The sequence below is a fragment of the Elephantulus edwardii genome, unplaced genomic scaffold (assembly GCF_000299155.1).
Source record: "Elephantulus edwardii isolate Elephantulus edwardi_28Jun2011 unplaced genomic scaffold, EleEdw1.0 scaffold00020, whole genome shotgun sequence".
In the NCBI taxonomy this organism is placed as follows: Eukaryota; Metazoa; Chordata; class Mammalia; order Macroscelidea; family Macroscelididae; genus Elephantulus; species Elephantulus edwardii.
In genome coordinates this window covers 27983842-27990826 of record NW_006399770.1, presented here as the reverse complement: position 1 = coordinate 27990826, position 6985 = coordinate 27983842, and positions in this window count along the sequence as shown.

Genomic DNA, 6985 nt, shown 5'->3' with positions numbered 1-6985 from the left:
GGGAGCGCGGCCTCAGATGGCCACTCGGGTCTTACGTGTGTTTGCCCGTCTGCTCCTCACCACTCCCTCCACTCTGCAACACCAGCCTTCTGATGTTTACTGCAAAGTTGTCGAAACATTACGTCTGCTAACAATCAGGTTTAGCAAAAGTATATATCTAAAAGCTTCCACTTCATTTCATTTCTTTGGTATTGAGACATATCCCACAGTTTTTAAATGCTAAATTTGGAACAGGGCGACACAGAATTTGTTATAAAGTGAACAGCCTCACTGATTGTGGTTGACTGAGACCTGCCAGCTTGAGTTAAAGGATAGTGAAAAAATGTTATTTATAAGCTCTGTAGGAACCAACCAACTAAAGTGCTGCCTCGTGGAATTCTTGTAATAATTTCAGTTAACACAGAATTAGTCAGGCATTGGGTTCAAGAAGTGATTCCAAAAGAACTAAATATTCAAAACATTTGTTAGGAAGGCAGGCCTGCTGTGGTCGTGTTGATGCACTTCAGCATCTTCATGCAGCAAGCGGCAGCAGCAGATTGTGCCAAGACCGTCCACGGTTAGCGTGGGTTCTGTTTCACATCCTCCCTTCAGCTCTCAACACTTGCTACCATTACCAGATCTCCCTCCTCATTAGCTTGTTACTTATCTTTTGATAAGACAGGACTGAAAATTGCCAGTTGTGTCTTATCAAAGGATAAAGTTACAAGCTATTAAGGAAGGAGACCTGATAATGGCAAGGTAACTTACACAGTGCACCTTGTTCAGTAGGTAAAAGACTGAGGATGACCATCCTTTCCCCACCAAGTGAAGTGCACAGGCTCTCTCACCCCTGTTCCTTTCCACTCAGAATCTCAGTAGTTAAGACTTGGAAATAACTGTGTCTAGTTTATATTGTAACAAACTGTTGCCTTAGCTACAGAAGTTGAGCTGGTAGATTCCATACACAGAAGGAGGCCTTAATAAGGAAAACAGAAGGGTGATATAAAGTTTTCTTTTTCTGATTTTAAGCTATTTATATATTGTACCCATTGATAGATGTGTCTTGGAGAAGGTGCAGCTGGAGAGCTCTTTGGAAGCAAGAATGATGAGGCTTTGCCTTACATGCTTTGGGCATGTTGCTAGGAGATGCTTTTCCTTGGAGAGGGCCGTGATGTTGGGGAAAGGTGGAGGGTCAGCAAAGGAGAGGAAGCCCCTCAGCCAGGTAGACTGACAAGGTAACTACCCAAGTGGGCTCTTGTGTGTCAGGAAGTATAAGGATGGCACAGGACAAAACAGGGTTCAGATCTTTTGTTCATAGGGTCACTATGAGTCATATTTGACTCAATGGCACCTAACAATAGCTACAGCACATTCACTTAGCTAAGAGTTAAGTTTCACTTACATTCAGATGGTGGTGGTTTGAACTATATTTACACTAGAAGTTATGTTCAGCTGCTAACTGAAAATTATACCGGTCAGTAATTTATGCAGGTACTTGTTTAGGAAAAAAAAAAAGATGCATTCAAAGCAGTTGCTTTTTGATGTTACACATTAAAGACAAAATACCCTTTCTTTTTGTCTCCCAAAATTGTCACCTGGTCAGTTTTACTAAGTGCCAATTTCACATGTTTAATATACCTTCTAATTTAATACTGCAAATGTTTTCAGTATTTCATTAGAAAAGTAATTCTTCTTTCAAATGATATGAGGATTTTCTATTAATATTTATAACACTATAGGCATGTAACAAATTAATAAAAGGATGCAGTGGGGAACAGATTTATAAGCATGAAAGGAGTTAAAAAAAGTCACTTCCTAGGAAGTAGTGGTCTCTGGAACGACAGACACTCCCCAAGTGGTTGTCCCCGGGGCTGTGACCACATGCTGAAGAGAGGGAAAGCCTCCATCGGTCATCTCTTCGGCACTGACAGTGGGAGTGGAGGCCTGCACTTTCCTTCCATCCCCGACTGCTTCTATTCAATCCAAAATGAATCCCCTCCTTTTAATTTAAATGTCCCCTTTTATCCTCTCATTACAGATATCCCCTTGGGGATGACATCTTTGACAGCTAGCAAGGCAACATGCTGCTGCTGCTGAAAGACAGCTGCAGTTGAGGGAGGACCGAGAGCAGATGGATCTGTCCAGGCCAGTTCATAACTAGACAAGTGAGAAAGCTTGTTTACTGACTCACCAATATTTACCATTAAGATGAAGATTTATAGTTTAATTTAGATAAAAGGCTTTAGGAAAATCAGAATGGGTAGGCAGCTTTTAAAAGTATTTTTAAAATGATAATAGATGTTGATTGTTTACAGGGTCTGCCAACCACTGTAAACGTAAAATAAATACTTATTTTTACAATATTATGGTTTGGATATTGTCTTTGCGTATTCTTATAAGGGAGAAAAAAAAGCCCCAGGATATTTGTTTGCAGTTTTGTTTTGTTTTCTTAAAAGATGCTACTTAAGACATACTTAGGAGACTAAGGTGCGCCTGATACAGGCCATGGTCTTTGCAATCACATGTTATGCATCAGAGAGTTGGACAATGACCAAGGAGGATAGATAGAAGGAGAATTGATGCCTTTGAGCTGTGGTGCTAGAGAAGAGTATTGAATGTCCCCTGGACTGCTAAGAAAACAGATTCATTCTGGAGAGGGTTAAACCAGGCTGCTCCTTGGAGGCAAGGATTCTGGGACTTTCTTTGGACATGTTGTAAGGAGGGACAGGTCTTTGGAGAGGGACACCATGCTTGGGAGGGTGGAGGGACAGCGCAGGAGGGGAAGGCCCTCTATGAGGTGGATTGATTCAGTGACTGGGGCAATCGGGATGGGTGTGTAAGAGGCAATGCGATTGGCACAGGATAGAGCAGGGTTTAGGGCCGTTGTACATAGGGTTGCTATGAGTCGCAAACACCTCGACAGCACATATCAACAATAACAACTTAGGACATCATCTTTTAGATCTACTTTTGGCAAAATTTCTCAGAATTGAGAATCAGCTGACACCAGTTGAGCCTCTGAGCCTGCTTTCACCAAAAGTGTATTTTAAATCACAGATTTCTATTATCGCACTCATAGAAGTTCCAAAAGCCAGTGCTGGTTAGAGGTCCATTCCTGCTGAAGTCTTCTCCCGGTCTCTAGGAAGGGCACCTGACTGGAGACTTGAGGCTTCCTTCTGCCAAAGAGGGAGAGCCTAAGGGGACGCCTTTCACAGTTCCTCACCCTTTTCCAAATGGTTGGCTCTAGAGTTCAGTCAAATCATGGGCAACCAACAGTCTGTTGGTATGTCTATCTCATTGGGAAACATTATTGGCATGCATCTTGGTGGCCACCCAAGGGTGCCTTTGACTATGGCATATGTGCCAGTCTAGATAATTTCAGCGGTCTCCTAAGTGGTCAGAAGTCTCTTCTGTTCAGTCCACTTTTGCTCGCAGGACACAACCCACCCTATGTACTTCCTGTTCCCTTTCACAAATCCTTTTAGTCCCTCTGCTCCCCCACCCAATCCTGTATCCCTGGAGTCTTTACTATGTGGAGACCCTGTGGACCCTGCAGGCCATGCTCCATGTCCTTGTGTGGACATCGCCCATGCACTCACTCTTTGTCCCCACCCAGCTACTCCCTATCAGCCCTTTCTTCCAGAAACTGCTCCACTCCCTCCCCATATACAAAGTTTGTATACATTGTTTTTCCACACTAGATCTTTCCCATTTCCTTTACCCACCCCTCCCTCAACCCATCAAATTGAGTGGTCTATGGTTACCCCTCTGCCCTGCCTGTTCTTTCTTCCCCCACTTGGATCCTCATCACCTTTTACTAGTTAAATCTATTTCTACAATCAGTCTTATAAAGTACTTGTCCATGTGGAACTGAGTTCATTCCCTCAGCATAATGCTCCCCAGTCCCTCCCAAGTTAGGTAGTATTTTCAGAATCATTACTCCTGCGTGCTGCGTAGTATTCCGTTGTATGAACGTACCATAATTTCTCGATCACTTCGCTTGTGGTAATACATTTTGGCTGTTTCTATGTTCTTGCAATGGTGAATGACGCTGCTATGAACATGGGAGTAAAAAAAAAAAAAAACCTCTCCATTTTTGTCACAGTTCTCCTTTTCTCAGGGTACTGCTAAGAAAACAGATTCATCCTGGAAAGGGTTAAACTGGGTGGCTCCTTGGAGGCAAAGATTCTGAGGCTCCGTCTAACATACTTTGGACATGTTGTGAGGAGAGACTGGTCCTTGGAGAAGGACATCATGCTTCGTAGGGTGGAGGGACAGTGCAGGAGGGGAAGGCCCTCTATGAGGTGGACTGATTCAGTGACTGGGATAATCGGGATGGGAGTGTCAGAGACAGTGCGATTGACACAGGACAGAGCAGAGTATAGGGCTGTTGTACATACGGTCGCTATGAGTCGCAAGTGACTCGACGGCACATAACAACAACAACAACATATTCCAAGCAGTGGAATAACTGGGTCATAGGGAATTTCTATGTTCAGCTCTTTGCGGAAACACCAAACTGCCTTCCAGAGTGGTTGTTACCATTTAACAGTCCCACCAAAGGTGTATGAGAGTTCCAGTATCTCCACATCCTCTCCAACATTTATTAGCACAGTGCTTTTAACTTATCTGGCCCGTCCCTCATGCTTCTGGCTGCACCCCATGGATACATAAATGACACACATATTGCTGTGGTTACATACGGGAAGCCCTAGCTTCCTACTAGACCTCCTCAGGCGAAGTACTGGAACACATTAACACAAAGAACTCCTAAAACCCTTAAACTGGAGTAATAATGTGTCAACCTTAGTATTCCACTTTCTGTGTACCCAGTGTCACTCACTGGGGTGTAGACAGCGTGTCCCTGGTTCCAGTGGCACCTGCTGCACTAGGAGCAGGCTGGGCAACTCCACAAGGTTTCATTCCTCACCTCGCCTTCCTCCAGCAGGCAGCTGGCCTCTCCTCTAGCACCACTTCCCTCATGCCAGTTTTTAAATTGCACCCACCTCTTCTCTAACCCTCTTGTAATTCCCCATGAACCCTAATCCTGGTGCCCCTCACAACTTTCTCAATGCAGAAAGCAATTACCCTCCCAAAACTGAACAGCTTGCTTCAACAAGGTGACTGACTGCACCTTCAGCTCTCTTTTCTCTCTGTCCTCAATAGTACATATGCACTCAGTCAACCCAGCTGCCTTCCATCCAGTCATTTCAGCTGTTGTGGCCACCATTTCAGCACTGGCCCGATGGGCGGCTTTGCTTACCATGAGGAAACTCCGTGACTTATAGTGAGGACTGAACGATTCACTGACAAAGCCAGTGCGCTGTCTGGTCTCTACCTCTCTCTCAGCTTTAGCTTTTTTCTAACAGAACAAGGTGGGAGTATGTGTACTTACAAATAAGAGTTGTTGCATATAAATAAATAATTCGGGCACAGTTGAAACTAATATTAATATATGACCAAGCAGTAAAGGGTGATTTTTTTTTAATTAATAGAACTTACTTGGCTACGCCCTCTGATAAACCCCTTAGTTATCTATTCCTAAGTCTTACATTTGGACCACACATCTTAAAAGTTTTCCTCAATATTCTAAACAGAATCGAAGCCTTTCCCAACCAGACCATGGGACAATTCCTGTTAACCAGCTTTCAGTATCAATCAGTTCCACCTGGGCCCCTTAGACATAAAACCCCCTTCCCTGGCTTCACCCCATTTCAGCAGGAAATAAGTTTTTTTAGGTCTTTGCCCTTCCGTCTCTTCTTTAATTTAGGAATAAAAGGTTAAAAACAAAGGGATTCCACTTTTCTGACCTTCTGTACCTCAGTGTGTTCCAGGAAATCATCTGATTAGTGTTACCCCTAGACTGTGTTTTATCACCCACTCCAGGAGATAAAACAAGGAGTGCTGGAATAATGGAAAATGGCCCCAGGCCCTTCATAGTGCTGAAGCCACCCAGTGGTAGTGTACCATCAGCCTGGAACCGGCCCAGAGTTGCTGACCTGCAGAAGCAGTTGATCACGGAGATTGTCCATCCTCCCTCAGAGCTGCAGATGAATTTGAACTGCAGACCTTCAGGATTGCAGCACAGTTTCCTACCCCAACCAGCAGAATGGATAAATACCCTACTCCTTCTTTGTTTGGGGCTGACGTCAGTTGAGCCTCAGCCCACTTTCACCAATGTGCATATTTTAAATAAAGCATATTTGCGTTAAAAAACACCACCAACTCAGAATCTTTGAAGCCCTTGATGAGATTCTAGACTATGTAACTGAAGAATTTTCTTTCCTTTTTAACATTGTGGTGGTGTGCAGCGTAGAGTACCAATCCATAGTTGACCCTCTGGTGTGTTTTCAGAGGTAGTTAACTGCAAGGGAGAAGACTGCCCATCCTTTTGTGAAACATCTGGTGGATTCGAACCTTGAGCCTTTGCGATCGCAGTGCAGATTCTAGCCACTAGGCTACCAGAGCTCCCTCTTCTTAACATTAGCCATTTGGAGAAGTGGTTCTCAATTCCGTTTTCCGAGGCTATTATTTAGAGGACTTTTAAGAAAAAGCTCCAGGTCCCCAGATGCCATGCCAGCTCTGCAGAACAGAAGCAAGCAGGACTGGGTGAGTTGGCCAGCTTGTTCCGGGCGGGCCTTTGCATTCTGCAGCTCAGCCTGAGTGCAGGGCCTGCCGGGACCTGTCATCACTGTCTGCCTTGACACTTGATTTATGCTCTCATGTCCTGTTAAGTACCTCTGTAGTTCTCGGGAATAAGGAGGGTGAGGCCCAGTGACAACTGAACTAATTTATGCCGAAGTTAGGAAGGTTTTTTTTTTTTCTATTTACGTGGCTTGAGTCACTTGAAAATGTTCTTAAAATATTAGGTCTTATAACATTTGTTTTAATAGCAATAGTATGCAAATAAGACATGGGGACAGTGCAGGCAGCTTGCACTCAACTGCAGAAGGCTGCCGGCTCCCGCCATCCAGCAGGGTCTTGGGGACCGCTTTCCACGGAGACT